General features: G+C 46.7%; 1 protein-coding gene across 1 annotated transcript in view; it reads right to left on the bottom strand.

Moving 5' to 3' along the window:
* Positions 1 to 16,723, bottom strand: part of FOXN3 (forkhead box N3) — a 175,958-nt gene that overhangs the window by 76,030 nt on the left and 83,205 nt on the right. The gene's annotated exons all lie outside the window — the stretch shown is intronic.

The following is a 16,723-nucleotide window of genomic DNA, read 5'->3' as shown; positions in this document are numbered from 1 at the left end:
GGAATTTGCCCTGTTAATGGGCAAATTAAGTAGTAGAATTCCAACGCAGAATCGAGCGTTTCTACATCATGACGTCATTTCAAAGCGGTAGGTTTTGACAGTTTTTTTAGGCAGAATTCACTACAAAAAAATTCTGCGGTGAATTCCGCCGCGTGAATATAACCTAACGACTGGATTTTCTATGTAGAAAGTCAGTAGCATTTATGGCCCATGTGAACTTACCCTTAGGAAACTACAACTCCTAGCCAAGATGCGATGAGAGTTGGGGTTTCACAACAGCAGAAGAGCCACAGGCTGCAGAACACTGCTGTATACACCTTCCATGCCCAACAGAGAAGACCCAGGACTGGATTTGGCGCACATCCTGCCATAATGGACACACCATAAGCCAAGTTACAGAAAACTCAGTTCCTCGCCATTGTCAAGATCTGTGCTTGCTGTCAAAAAAAGGAAACATTCATTGCTTACAACCAGAAGCTGAAGACCCTTCAGGCTCCTCCTTGATGATGTACTATTCACTAAGGGTGAGGGGAGTTACTTCTGTTGGGACCACCAGGGACATGAAGCATTACATGGTGCCCAATGAAGCCATGCGTTAAGGGCCTTTTACACATGACGATGATCTGGCACAAGCGTTTGCCTGTATATTGGGCCATGTAAAAGGGCCTACAATCAGCCAGCAAACAAGCCAACATTAGTAAGTTGGCTGATTGACTTTTCTCTGTGAGCATAAAAATGCTTGCTGGTCGGCTGTCCATCTTGGCATGTAGACAAAATGACGTGCAGCCGACCAATGATAGCTGTATGGGGACACGGTCATCACCTTTGAGCCCCATAAACTAAGTCCCAAAAGGTGAGGGAATGGGGAATCCAGGAAGTTGGGTTTCATACTCACCAGGTGCCACATTCTAGCACTGTGTCCTTGCAGGGTTGGCACACGCCAACAGCTTGACTCTTTCTGCGCGCATATCTCCCATTCATCTCTATGGAGACGTGTGTATGCAGATAGAGTCAAGCACACGCCAACTTCATAGGCACACGGAGCAGGAACGGGGCACCCGGTGAGTATATAACACAGTTTACCAGACTCTCCGTTCCCTCACCTTTGAACACACAATGTAATTTATCGGGCTCAAAGGTGAGTACAGTGTCGCTTTAACGATCATTTGTTCCCATATGTGCAAATCATTTGCCCATGTAAATATTACTAAGAAGCGCTGAGCGACATGCACAGTCAGTCAGCGCTCGCTACCTTTGGCAGCTGATCTGCCTATGTAAAAGTACCCCAAGGCCAGCTTCACACAGGCGAGAAAATCAGTATATACATGAACGTTTTTTTCCTGCATAGCACAGCGATGCTATGTGGGAAACAAATCGTGGCATGTCCTATTTTGTGCGTGCTCTCGCATCGCACCATCCATTGTTTTCAGTGGGACTGGCGGAAGCATTACACCATATGCTAGGTGCATGCAATGTGATGGGAGGTCTCCTATTGAAAACAATGGGAGAACCACCGCGAACCTCTGCTATGACTGACGTTCCCAGCACCCCCAAAGCTGTTTTTTACATGAAAATGCCTCGCATTCCTGGGGGATCTTACATGAATGACAAGCGTTATATGGGGGCGCGATCCACGTCCCCATATCGTCCTCGCCCGTGTGAAGTTAGCCTAAGGCTGGCTTCACACGGGTGTAAGCATAGATGCGCACACCTTAGCGCCACTTTTTTGCACTATGAACCAGGCTCTTTTGCTCACATATCGGCATGTTCTAATGTACGTCTTCTCCCTGCAGGACATGTTCATTTGCGTGCGGCAAGCAAACGCACCTATTGAAATTGCTAATTAGTTGCATATGTGTTCTTTGTCCAGCGCAATTCCGCAGTGTTTCATGCATCTTCTTGCATATTACACAAGCATTTGTGCACCCCTTATTGACTTCCATGGGGACCTTTGATGCACAAATGCCCAGAAAGACAGAGCATGTTCTATCTTTTTTTACACGGCTGAAAATGTGCATGCAAAATACGCCCATGTAAACAAACCCATTGAAACCAATGGTTTCTTCCACTGCGTACTGCGCACGCAAATATGTCCGTATGAAGCCGGCCTCATTGTTTAGCCAATTACACAGTTATTTAAGAAGTCTCTGTGTGTGCACTAGTCTGATTATCACCACTTCTATGATAATGCGAAAAATAGAACAGTACATTTAGCCCGAAGGAAAAATAATATGAGAAACTGCCCTGGTGAAGAAGAGCTGAGGAGATCATTAATGAAATTGGCTACTGTTGGAATTAAGAGCTCTGCTGGTGGCTTCCCTGTAACACCTGCCCCCATCAGTGGTGGCTTCCCTGTGACACCTGCGCGGTATTAGTGTATCTTGACGCCACCAGAAGAACTCGTGTACCCAAGATAGGAGGAGTTTGACAGGGGGTTGCCGCCCCCTCGTCATGATTGGCTGTCCTCCATTCTCCCCATACTGACCCTCACAGGTCCTGTAGCCAGCGCCGTCCGCATTGGAGGAAGCTCAGAGACGGCGCTCGGGCACTGGAGCACGCCGTGAAGGAAGGTGACAGCACTGCATGTGCACTTCACAGCCCGACGGAGCGGTGAGTGGCGTCTGTCAGTGGCTGAGAGCGGTGTGCTGTGGTGGAGCGCTGAGCCCGGGTGTTGAGATCATAGCGCTGCTGTGGCCCGCAGCGCTCAACGGCGGCGCTTGGCACTTTGGACGTACGGCAGCTGAAGTGAACCCCAGGGACAAGGAGAGTGGGGATGCTGGGACGGCGGGTACAGCGAATGGCGCCCCAGAAGCAAGACCTCATGAGCCACAGAAAGGGGACAATAACGTGCAGCCAATCACAAACAGGGGGCGGCTACCCCCAGTCAAACTCCTTGTATCTTGACTCCACCACTACTTCCGGTGGTGTCAAGATATACTAATACCCACCTGCCCCCGTCACTGGAGGCTTCCCTGTGACACCTGCCCCCGTCACTGGTGGCTTCCCTGTGACACCTGCCCCCGTCACTGGTGGCTTCCCTGTGACAACTGCCCCCGTCACTGGTGGCTTCCCTGTGACAACTGCCCCCGTCACTGGTGGCTTTCCTGTGACACCTGCCCCCGTCACTGGTGGCTTCCCTGTGACACCTGCCCCCGTCACTGGTGGCTTCCCTGTGACACCTGCCCCCGTCACTGGTGGCTTCCCTGTGACACCTGCCCCCGTCACTGGTGGCTTTCCTGTGACACCTGCCCCCGTCACTGGTGGCTTTCCTGTGACACCTGCCCTCGTCACTGGTGGCCTTTATACCAAATAATTATTGAAATGGCCTTGGCTTGTAAACTTTATATTAGGAAACTGCTTACAATGCAGTTCCCTAATATTAATGTTATAGGTGGACTATACTATTACAACCCCAAACCAACTTCATAGTAAGCCTGTAAATAGTCACTATATGCAGAATACAGATGGGGGTCGGAATCTGTTGTAAAGCTGTGAAGTGGAGATATTACAGTATGTTGTGGAGCTACTCATCTTGGTGCATCGTTTGTAGGAAGCAAGCTGGTTCCCCGCAGAGTTGCTTCCAATGATAATAGCAAGTAACAGACAACCAACTACAAAAAAGCTAGTTTCATCTCTGACTAATGAGCGTGCTCATCCTCTCCATACAATATCCACTATGGCAGAGACTCCTTGCCAGACAATTGTGAGAGTTCACTGTAATCACATTTATCCTGGAGCGCCTGGCAACAGCGGAACAGAGACAAACAAGTGACCAGCAGGACAGAGACCTCAAGAGTCACCCCATGAATGGCCCAATGTGCGCTCCTCATAACAGACATTGAGCCTACTGTAAATAAAGCTTTATCACCCTATGATCAAGTGCAGCAACTTCCTAATTTACTTTGTGTTCCAATTCCTCCCTATTTTTTTCAAATCTCTGCTTGCTGTCAGTTAATGAAAACTTGCATGGAGGTTACAAATCAGAACAGACTTGTTCTGCTGTGCTCATCTCAGATGAGAGAAGTATTCTCTCTTGCACTGATACAGTGGTAGCAAATCGTGAGAAATTTACTATAGCTATATTTATTTAGGCATACACAATAAATAAAAGTTGTCTGGACCTGCGCATTCTGGCAGCATCGCCCAACTATCTAATGTATATGGACATCCCAGATGGCAGATGTAAGGGGAAAGAATAACTGGCCTTTATGCTGGATCATTTTTGCCAGAACAACCGCTGCCAGAGCATGTTACTAAAAAACCTTTCTATTATAAAAAGGATGGAGCAAGTGCCAGTGTGAATAGTGTTTGATATTATGGTAGATGCTGGGCACAGAATTAACATTTTAAAATCTAATGCACATCCTTAGAATAACTCATTTTGTAATATGATCATTGGGTATTGGTGTATCTTGACGCCACCGGAAGCTAGGGGTGTGACGGGGAAACCGCCCCTGTCACACCCCTAGCTCCTGATAGGATCAAGAGCAGAAGGTCCTAGAAGGTGCTAAAGGGCAGCTATGTGACTGAGCAGCCCTCTGCAGCGAAACGCCTGTCCCCCCGTGCCGAAGCTCTTTATCTGACATTGGCACAGCGCTGTAGTCTCCAAGGTGTCCTCCTCCTGGAGGTCTATGCACCCGCAGCCTGTAACTGTCGGTCTGCCGGCACTCTGGCCTCCCTGCTCTCCTCAGGCAGAGTGCTGGGGTGCGGGGGACACGCATGTAAGCAACTGTGTGGCTCCCTGCACCTATGTGTGTGGGCGGTGTATTTCAGTTAGGGGTGGGCTGCTGCTCTGTCCTCCCTGCAGTGCACCGGAATTGTACAGATATGTTGGGGTGTGTGGCTCGCTTCACGGCATTCTGTGTCCTCGGGGAAGGGGTATTACGCTGGGCCAATCTTCCCCTGCGACCCCGCTCTGCACTTAAAGGGGTTGTCCCGCGCCGAAACGGGTTTTTTTTTTTTTTCAATAGCCCCCCCGTTCGGCGCGAGACAAACCCGATGCAGGGGTTAAAAAACAAAAACAAAACGGATAGTGCTTACCTGAATCCCCGCGCTCCGGTGACTTCTTACTTACCTTGTGAAGATGGCCGCCGGGATCTTCACCCTCGGTGGACCGCAGGTCTTCTGTGCGGTCCATTGCCGATTCCAGCCTCCTGATTGGCTGGAATCGGCACGTGACGGGGCGGAGCTACGAGGAGCCGCTCTCCGGCACGAGCGGCCCCATTCAGAAAAGATGAAGACCGGACTGCGCAAGCGCGTCTAATCGGGCGATTAGACGCTGAAAATTAGACGGCACCATGGAGACGGGGACGCTAGCAACGGAACAGGTAAGTGAATAACTTCTGTATGGCTCATAATTAATGCACAATGTACATTACATATCAGTACGGAGGAAAAATGGGAAAAGTTCAAAAGGATCCTAATCGCCTCATGTGAGCAGTTCATTCCCTTTAAAAATAAAAGAAACTCAGCTAAAAGGAAACCAATGTGGCTCGACAAGACGGTACGAGGGGCAATAAACGAAAAGAAGAAAGCGTTCAAACTACTAAAGCAACAAGGCAGCGAAGAAGCGCTAAAATCATACAGGGAAAAAAACAAAATATGCAAAGATACGATTAAAACTGCCAAGGAGGAAGCAGAAAGACGGATCGCAAAAGAGAGCAGAAACAACCCGAAGCTATTTTTCAACTACATAAACAGCAAAAGGATTTGCAGGGAGAGCGCTGGCCCTTTAAAAAACAATGCAGGAGAAATCATTGATGATGACGAAGGGAAAGCAAATCTACTAAACAGTTTCTTCTCAAGTGTGTTCACCAAAGAAAAGGAAATGCCACACGAGATGCAGGGGAATAAAACGAACCCCTCACAAAATATCTCATACCTAACGCAGGAGGAGGTGCGGAAGCGTCTAAAGAAAACTAAAATTGATAAATCACCGGGCCCAGATGGATTACACCCAAGGATACTAAAGGAACTAAGTGACGAGATAGCTAGGCCGCTATACCTAATATTTCTAGACACTATCAAGACCGGAGTAGTACCATTGGACTGGCGCATTGCCAACGTGGTTCCAATTTACAAAAAAGGGAGCAAAAGTGAGCCTGGTAACTACAGGCCAGTAAGTCTCACTTCAGTAACGGGAAAAATTTTCGAGGGGATTCTGAGAGACGCCATCGATGAGTACCTCAAGGAGATTAAGGGAATAACTCCTCACCAGCACGGATTCATGAAGGGTCGCTCATGTCAGACAAATCTGATCAGTTTCTACGATGAAGTAAGCTCTAAGCTGGACCAGGGAGAATCTATTGATCTTGTATATCTGGACTTCTCTAAAGCCTTTGACACCGTGCCACATAATAGGCTAATATACAAAATGAGGCAGCTCGGACTGGGCGAAAACGTGTGTAAGTGGGTAAAAAATTGGCTCAACGATAGAAAGCAGAGGGTGGTAATAAATGGTTCGTACTCTGATTGGACCACAGTCGCTAGCGGGGTGCCACAGGGTTCAGTATTAGGCCCCACTCTGTTCAACATATTTATTAATGACCTGATAGAGGGGCTGCACAGCAAAATATCAATATTTGCAGATGACACAAAATTATACAATATAATTAATGCAACGGAAGACAATGTGCGGCTACAAACGGACCTGGATAAGCTGGGGGCTTGGGCAGAAAAATGGCAAATGAAGTTCAATGTTGAAAAATGTAAGACTATGCACATGGGCAGGAGGAACAGATGTCACAAATACTCACTTAATGGGGTACCACTAGGGAAAAGTGATATGGAAAAGGATCTGGGGGTACTAGTGGATAATAGACTGAACTGGAGTAACCAATGCCAGTCAGCCGCTGCAAAGGCAAATAAAGTCTTGGGGTGCATCAAAAGAGGTATAGGGGCGAAGGACGAGAACATTATCCTTCCATTATATAAGGCACTTGTCAGACCTCACATGGAATACTGCGTACAATTCTGGACACCGGTGCTCAGGAAAGATGTCACAGTGCTTGAGGGGGTTCAAAGAAGAGCGACTAAACTAATACATGGAATGACGGTACTGGAATACCCAGAGAGGCTATCAAAATTGGGACTATTTACTCTAGAAAAAAGAAGGTTAAGAGGCAACCAAATAACCATGTATAAGTACATGAGGGGACAACACATGGATCTCTCCCGCGATCTGTTTACACCCAGGACCACGACGGTAACAAGAGGACATCCGCTACGATTAGAGGAAAGTAGGTTTCATCACCAACACAGAAAGGGGTTCTTTACTGTAAGAGCAGTTAGACTGTGGAACTCTCTACCGGAGGAAGTGGTGATGGCAAAATCCATAGAGGAGTTTAAAAGGGGACTTGATGTCTTTCTGGAGAAGGATATTACAGGATATAAATTTTAGGTTAAGTGTCAATCCTGGTGTATAGGCAGGTAGGAACTATTAGGGGTTGATCCAGGGAACAGTCTGATTGCCATTAGGGAGTCGGGAAGGAATTTTTCCCCCAAAAGGGCTAATTGACTTCTGGCCTTGGGGTCTTTTGCCTTCCTCTGGATCAACACAGTAGGATAGACAGGCTGGACTAGATGGACAATGTCTTCATTCGGCCTTACATACTATGTTACTATGTATTACAAAGTGCATTAATATGGCCATACAGAAGTGTATACCCCCACTTGCTTTCGCGGGACAACCCCTTTAAACACAGAGTAGAGGGCCGCTGGGGAAAGGAAGTTTCAGCTACTGCAATCCTCGCCTGAAGTGGCGGCCCCGAAGACCCATAGCTGCAAGCCGCCGTGCATTCAAAGCACTTTCAGCTGCAGCATTAGGTTTCTGGGTTGCCAGGACCTGCGCTGTGCAGCCAATCAGCTACAGGGGTCATCACCCCCCCTGTCAATCTGGACTGCCTGGTGGCGTTAAGATACAATAATACCAGATCACTTTACCTGGTCTAGCTACTTTCTTAATTTTCTCTGTCACCTGAAAAATCTCTTGTCCACATTTGTTACTTCCTCCCCTGTCCATAGCCTTCATTATCCTGTGAGCAGTGCATGATGGGAGGACAGGAAGCACTGCACTGTATTACTCATGTGCCGTTCAGAGTGCCGGAAGGTCTGGTCTGTCTGCCTGCAGGCTTTCTCTGGCTCTCTCAGTGAGAGGGAGGTTGGTGCTGGTAAGGTGTAGGACCGGTGAGCTGGGGGCGGAGCTACAGTGCTGGCCGGTAAACAAGCTCTATCCATCCTGGAAGTTGTAGGGAGCAGTCTGTTGCAGTGTTTATTGTGGAAGTGATGCATGTAAACACAGCGACAGGTCAGCAGCTGCACGGGATGAAGAATGTGGTCCAGAAAACAGAAGGAAGTAACTGCATCATAAGCATATGTCAGCACTCCGAGTCTTAAGCTGTGGGTGGAGGTGGTGCAGGTTATATACCTTTTCCAGATCAGGGGAGCTTTCTGGATTCGTGGCGCTTGGATTGGAAGAGGTCGGGCACCTCCCCCCTTATACAAGCACGCTTGGCTTAAACAGCCTAGAGAAAGCTCCGTGATGTCGAGACCAGGGCCACTTACCTCACTGGTGGGGAGCCCCAAACTAATGCCTACAATATCACACACTTCCATCTCTTTTATGCCAGAGACGGAACTCCCCTGATGTCATGGGTCCAGGGGAATGAGAACTCATAGATTTAAAGGGAGTACACACCTTGCCGAGGGGATCCTGGTTTCTGTATTGCTGCTCCTGTCTATCCCCATGGGTCCATTCTCTCAGCTTAAAAAAGGTCTGCTCCGGCACTTTATTATGGCAATGCAACAGATTATCCCCAGATATTGGAGACAGAGTGTCGCAATCCCAAGAATAGCGTGGCTGGAGGCCATGGACTCTTTGAATTGTATGAGAGAGCTTAAATGCAGTGATCTTGAAACAGAACCTTTCAAAATTCTATGTTGCATGGGCTGTCTGGGTAGAGTTCCGAGACTCTCCCTCACTGGTTGAGGAATGGATCTGTACATGAGCGAGTAAAAGCGACCAAGTGCAAAAATCTGGAAAAAAAACCAAACATAAATGATCTTGGTTTGTGATCTCAGGGTACCCTCCGATCTAAATTCTACTTTTCGACAACTTCCACTCCCTCCTCAGCCCCAAAGAACGATCCCTCATGATTGATCTCAGTGCCCTAGAGCTAGCCGCCCATTAAAAAAAAAAAAAAAAAATCAATAATATCCAAAAAGAAATCACTGCACATTACACGACTAGCCCCGATCCTGGTCTCTTCAGCACTGTATTCATCACTCATTCACTATCTATACTAGAGCCAATGACAGAGGAAGAAGTCTCCGGACTGCTTTCCTTTGCTCCCCCCCACCACCTGTGCTAACAACCCTCTTTCCTAACTCCTCCAGTCCCTTTACCTGGATGTCATTACCCACCTCACCACCATCCTCAACCTCTCCCTAACCTCAGGCATCTTCCCCTCCTCTTTCAAAACACTCCATCATATCCCTTTACTAAAGAAACCGACCGTTGACCCGACTGACACTGCCAACTACCGACCCATCTCAAACCTCCCCTTCGTCTCCAGATTACTAGAATGTCTGGTCTACTCCCACCTCACACGCTTTCTCTGTGAAAACTCTCTAATCGACCCCCTTCAGTCCGGCTTCCGCCCCCTGCCCTCGACTGAAACCGCCCTCCTAAAAGTTTCAAACGACCTCATGACGGCCAAGTCGAGGGGTGACTACTCCCTACTAATCCTCCTTGACCTTTCTACTGAATTTGACACTGTTGACCATGACCTCCTCCTCGCTATGCTTCGCTCCATCGGCCTAAAGGACACTGCCCTCTCCTGGTTCTCCCCTATCTCTCTGACCGCTCTTTCAGCGTCTCCTTCTTTGGCTTTACCTCCTCTTCACTTTCTCTCGCTGTCGGGGTACCCCAGGGCTTGATCCTCGGCCCCCCTTTATCTACACAGCCGTAATCAGACAAACCATCTGCAGATTTGGTCTCCAATATCATCTCTACACTGACGACACCCAGCTATACACGTCCTACCATGACATCTCTGCACCCTTCCTCCAAAACATCACCGACTGTCTGTCTGCTGTCTCTAACACCATGTCCTCCCTCTTTCTCAAACTTAACCTCTCAAAAACTGACCTTCTCATCTTTCCACCTACTGACAGCCGACCTCCCCCTCAACATCTCCATCTCAGTATCTGGAACCATCATAACCCCCAGACAGCATGTCCGCTGCCTTGGGGTCACACTGAACTCAGACCTCTCTTTTACCCACCACAGCTTATCTCTGGTATGAACATGCCACCTGCATCTCAGGAACACTGCAAAAATTCATCTGTTCCTCACGGTGGACAGGCTACAGACACTCATTGTCGCTCTCATCCATTCCCAGCTCGACTACTGTAACTCACTGCTCATCGGCCTTCCCCGCACCAGACTCTCCCCTATCTAATCCATATTAAATGTGGAAGCTAGACTCATCTTCCTGTCCAGCTGCTTCTGCACTATGCCAGTCACTGCAGTGGCTGCCCATCCACTACAGAACTCAATTCAAACTCATCACCCTCACCCACAAAGCTCTCCATGGCGCAGCACCGCCATACATCACCTCCTTCCTGTCCATCACGCAGCCCGCGCACTCCAATCAACTGACACAATCAGACTGGACGCCCCTTTAATACAAACCCGAAACTCACATTCTCACCTCCAGGATCTCTCCAGAGCAGCACAGATCCTCTGGAACACTCTACCCAAAAACATCCGGCCAATCCCGGACGCACAGAACTTCAGACGTGCCTTAAAAACGCACCTCTTCAAAGAAACATAGCAAATCTCCTGATCTAGTCCCCAACCCCCACAACATACCCCCTGCCCCTCCCTATGGCTTCCCACATTTTCCACTCTGCCTACTGTGTACATCTCCTGCTTCGGTAACTGCTATGTCACCCCCATCCCGTTTGTTTAAAAAAAAAAAAGATGAATACCACCTGTAATTGTGATATTGTTTGTGTTCTCCGTGTGTTGGCGCTATACAAATAGAGATTATTATTATTATTCTATTATTCTTTCTGACTTCCCTTTTTTTCCTCTCCTCACTTTCTTTGAGTTTCTTCTCTAACTTTATACATGTACTTTCATATATCTTTTGACTGGGAAGGATGCTGAAGGGAGACAGTACCATTCTTGTTGGGTACTGCCCGGGGGGTCCCTACGGCCAGATGACCGGGAGGGCTCATTGGACGGGACACGGAATAGTGTCAAAATGTTTATTTCTTTTCTATACTTGGATAAGAAAGTGAATTATTGGTTGTGACGGAAGAAGTTCTCAAACCTAGTAGTGTTAAATATGTATATGGAAAATGTCTTTAGGTTATGGTAAACCGTTCAATAAGCAAGGTTTTATAGCTAAATTTTGAATGTCATTTTTATCTGAAAGTTCAATAAAATCTTTTTGAACATAAATAGGAAGGAAGACATCACTTGATCATGAGGTTAAACCGGGTTCAGACCATCATGCAGGAAAGAGGGGGTGTCTGTACTTGCATGGTTGTTTATAGATATTGCTGATGACTAATACCTGGGTGCCTCTAAGTGGAAATTCTTCATCAAAGAGGTAGTGAGGGGCAAGCAGAATCCCACCATGATACAATCATAACCTGCCCCTCTAGTTGGTGAATTCTTGCTTGCCAATAGCAGAATTCATTCCTATGGACTGTCACAGCACTATATCATGGCTTCTAGCTCCAGACTGCATAGGGAGACGATACATTTTATTCAGTCTAAGGGCCCTTTCACACAAGTGGAGTTTTTCTGTATTCTGCGCTGCAAGCCGCCGTAAATTCCACACCTAAATCCATATGGATTTTGATGCAGAATGGAAATTTCTTATTTCTGTTAGGAATTCCAAATCAAAATCCACAATGAGACTTGCAAATTTTGGTGCAGAAGTCGCAGCGGCGGATTAAGGTGCAGAATGTGAAAAGGACCTAAATCACTTCAGGAAATAAAAGGAACATGATATTACTTGTTTCTTCTATAGCATGGGCCATGGAAAAGTAGCCCAGCCTCACACTCTTATGAAAGCTGTCTTAAAGAAAAACTTTGTTGCCTATAGCAACCAATCATTTCTTATACTGTTGGGTAAAGTAAAAGCTGCGCTGTGATTGGTTACTTTGGGCAATACAGATTTTCTTTTTGGCAGCTTTTATAAGAGTGTGGGGCCGGGTTCATTTTCTGTGACCCACTCTGTATAAAAAATATGAAACCTGCTCTCCAGGGTCCTTTCCTCACTGCGTATTTTCTGCCATTTCCTGGTCATCTTAGGGAATCTCATCAATAGTTGGTCAAAAGGGATTTGTTGCTTGGGATCTTCACCGATCAGCTGATCCTCAGTGGTCAGGACTGCAAATGTAATAAATGAGTTCACGCCCATTGAAATCAATGAGACTGGTGCCTTCTGTTACACTTCCAGCTCCTCACTGCGGTTAGAGACAGAAGTATAATGGAAGGCATCGCTCTCATTGATTTCAGTGGGAGAGAAGCAGTCTACTGCATTTCTTGGCCCTGACCACCATGACATCTGGCCTGGCTGCACTGACAACTGACTGGAGGATCAGCTGATTGGTGGGGGGATCCTGACTGCTGGACCCTCGCCGATTAAACTATTAATGACCTATAATGAGGATGTACGAGATTTATAGATGGTTTAGACCAGCTGTCCACGGGCGATGCGGTATCCCGCGGCGAAGCTTTGCTGCGGGAGCCGCCGCTCAATCTCTGCCGATCTGCCCTATCTAATAGATAGGCTGACCGCTGAGAATCGCATGCTGCGAATTGCCCGCCGTGAGCAGAGAATCGCAATTATTCTTCGCTCGTGGACAGGTGGCGGCGCTTTCCATAGCAATGCCGTGGACAGGGGGTCTAAGTTACTTGTAAATGATAGTCATTCTGTGCTTGCGGTCATGGAAGCATATCTCCATGTACTGACTTCCTGTAGTGACTTATGCTACACTGCATCTAATATCAGTAAGTGGTCTTGCAGTGTAAAGCACAATGGAAGGAGACAGTGCAGCTTCTAAAAACACAGTAGGTGGACTTCAGATTCTAAAACAATAAAGCTAAACTTAAGTCACTGATCATAGCAATGCATGAAACTGGATGACAGTTTTAAGTCACTGATCAAAGTTCCCAAGCAGCTGACACTGAAAAAAATAAAGCCAAAGGTAAGAATCTTCCAGAGGTGGTGACATCCGCCATACACCTCCATGGTAATATATCCATTACAAAGGGCATGAGATAGCTCTACCCACTGAAAGGGTCAGGCTGCATATTTATTAGGCAGGATGCACACAACACAGACACCCATCCCTGTGCTGTCTGATCTCCACAGACCCTGCATATTACATGTTCTACTCTAGTCCATAAGAACAAATGACAATAGAACATGTAGCCTTTTTTTCACATAGACTATCAGTTTATGTAAAAAAATCATTTGTGCAAGTAGCTTCAGAGGCTTTCATGGGGCTGAGTGCAATCTGTGGAATGCACGGCCACCACACGGCCCAAAAATACGACCATGTGATTGGGCATTTAGGGCGCTTGTACACGGGCGGATTTGTACTGCAGAATCCAGAGCAGGAGTCCGCAATGCAATGCAAATTGAGCCCATAGCATGCTACGGCAATACGCAATTTCATATCCATGAGCGGAAATCAATTGCGATTTTCCGCTCGCAGAGAAGAAATTGCAGCATGCTGCGATTTTGTGCAAGCTCCTTATGAATGGCTTCCCTTGAAGTCAATGGAAGCCATCTGTTCCGCAGCCATGCCGCAATCAACTATCGCCTAGAGACGGCATGGTGTCATCTGTACGGTGCATGAGTGGCGGCACGCTAGATGGCACATCCACAGCACCAAAAAGCAGATGCCGGACAGGTACACAGTGGTCACCGGCCGGGCAACGTGTCGGACTCCGCTGCGGGATCCGACCCGGCTGTGTGCAGGCAGCCTACATCAAAGACAAACGTTAGTAATGTCTCTAGATAAAGGGGACAGGACTGTATGTGACCTGTAGAGTTAATTACCCAGCACTGTACATTCAGGGTTATTTATATGCATTACCCCCAGGGCCTTCAGTTTACCTATATGTATAATGCTCCAAGTGAAATACAAGATTATTAAAGGCCCTTTAATACTGAACGATTATCGTTCAAAAAAATCATTCAAATGAGCAAACATAAGCAATAATAAAAAACGCGGCCAACGACTGAACGATAATCTGTTCGCTTTTCATTCATCATTCATTTTATGTAGGTATAAAAATCCTCGTTGACTCATTCACTAATTGTTCAGTTGTCTCATTCACTTATAGAATGAATGTGAATGACTAAACGATTTCTGGTTTAAACACGCTAACAATGTAGTGTATCCTCCTGTATAAAGAGGCTGAATGAGTGAACTCCAACATTGTTCGCTCATTCAAATGACAAATGGGCATGTGTAAACGGACCCTGATGTCTGAAGGTCAGTACAGTTGTGTTATAAGAGCAGTGACTGATATCTGGCACACATATGGATATGTGTTTCTGAAGAATGATAGCATTGCAGATATGTGATATAAAATAGTGATCATGGAGGCAGAGAGTATTCTCTACTTCCTGTCATCCTATTGATACAACCAGCCAGCCTCTCCCCAGACTGAAATGGCTGATAACAGGGAGCAATAGATCATATTAATGTGTCCTACAAGCGTCCAGACTGTATTAAACTGCACAGCAATAGGTGAGAAGAGTAAAGGACCATTTACACGTAACAATTATCTCTCAAAATTCGTTCAAACGAATGAATTTGAGCAATAATCGCTCAGTTTGAATGCAAAAAAAAACCTCATTGGCTCGCTGGCTTCTCATCTTGTGTAAATGCTATGCTCCCCGCTCAGCGCTTCCCATAGGTAAGAAGCGGATGAGAAGCCTGCGATCCAGCGGCAAGTTTAAATGCTCTGCACAAGCACTGATGACCTTAGCGGTGACATCAGCACTCATGCAGTCATTTCAAAGACTGTCGGCCCATGTAAAAGGGCCTTAAATACTGGTGCACTGTACCTATATTCAAGTTAGGGGTTCAAAAACACAACATTGTATGATTATGATGGCTTATCAGACAGGCACCCAAATCTACACATACAAATTATATGTAGACCAGACAAAGATAATGTTGCCTGCTTGTTGAATCATCCTTAATGAGTGATAGCAATTGTAATGTCTGGAGAGCTTGCCTTTCCTGCTTGTTCAGTGTCTGCACCAGGCACTGGACAGTCATCTGATGTACACAGTGACTCCCCCCTCAAGAACAGTGATTGCACCTCTGAAGTATAATACAAAATATAACCTGGAGTCAGTACAGGATAAGCATTGTATGTACAGGGTGACGCCACCAGCAGAATAGTGAGTGCAGCTCTGTAGCATAATACAAGATATAACTCTGGATCAATGCAGGATAAGTCATGTAATTTATGTACACCGTGACTCAACTGTTCACGTAAACTAATTTTGTATGCCATATATAAGGCCCCATTCACATTGGAAGTTTTGATAAGTGTGAGTCTAGGTGCTGAGACCCCTACGATCACTAAAACAAACGCGCAGAAGCACTCAAGTGAGAGCTGTGCCCATTCAGCTATCATGGCAAGAGATGTACAGATTCCATAGACTTTCTATGGAGCCCATACACCGCTCCGAGCAGTGAGGGGAACGGCCAAAAGGGAACAGCGATCAGATGAACTCTTTTGCCTGTCTGTCTTAGAGATTGGTGGGGATCTCGGCACCCGGAGCCCCACCAATCACAACTTTTGACATGTTATAATGGCATGGCAGAAGTTCTTAAAAAGTTTAGTTAGCATTTAAGATTTGTTCTCCTAACCTCATATGCCTCTACTCTTTCCCAGACGTTTGCAGCGTAACAGTAATGTACTCTTATCTCATATTTATATGCTGAGCATGTAATCAGACAAGAGCACTTCCACATCTTCAATGTTGAGCTGCAGATCTACAGAACAGTCTGAAGCATTGCTAAGTGATTCCTGGGTCTATATACGGTTCACTTGGCTCTAGAAGTCTCTTCTGGGCCAAGCCAACAATGAGCCTGTATGTCAAATAAGCTTCTGAATCTGGTAAGCAACAGAGTGTTAAATTCCCAGAGACCTGGGATATGAACGAGTCTTCGAAAACTTGTTGCCTGAGTCATTGGAAGGTGTAAGTGAGGGCACATGTATTTACCTGCTCCCAGGCCTCTAGTTTTGTTGCTCAGCTCTGTCCCCAGAGCCAAACAAAAATACCAGAACTGCAGGATAACCTGCTGGACCCGCATGGCACCTAACAGACCCCATTAACTATTATGGGTTCCATCACCTTCCGGCATTTGACTGGCATTTTCCAGACAAAATTCCACAGCATGCTGTGCTATACCATCTGGGATTTTATACTATGTTATACTGGATTTGCACCAGAGCCTCCAGCGCAGATCTGAACAAGACTTTACTATTAGCAATTTTAAAAAGTGTCACATGCTTGGTCCCGATAACCCATTTGGTGAGCACGGTTGACTTTACCGGCCTGCTTGAGCTTTCAGTGGACCTCTCCACACCCTGCAGCTACAACCTACCTGGAAAGGACAGTGCAGTGAGCTGTCCCAGGGCACAGTGCTGCATGGCAGGAGGATA

This window comes from Eleutherodactylus coqui, chromosome 6, assembly GCF_035609145.1.
Source record: "Eleutherodactylus coqui strain aEleCoq1 chromosome 6, aEleCoq1.hap1, whole genome shotgun sequence".
Taxonomy (NCBI): Eukaryota; Metazoa; Chordata; class Amphibia; order Anura; family Eleutherodactylidae; genus Eleutherodactylus; species Eleutherodactylus coqui.
This window is presented reverse-complemented; position numbering and strand designations above follow the sequence as displayed.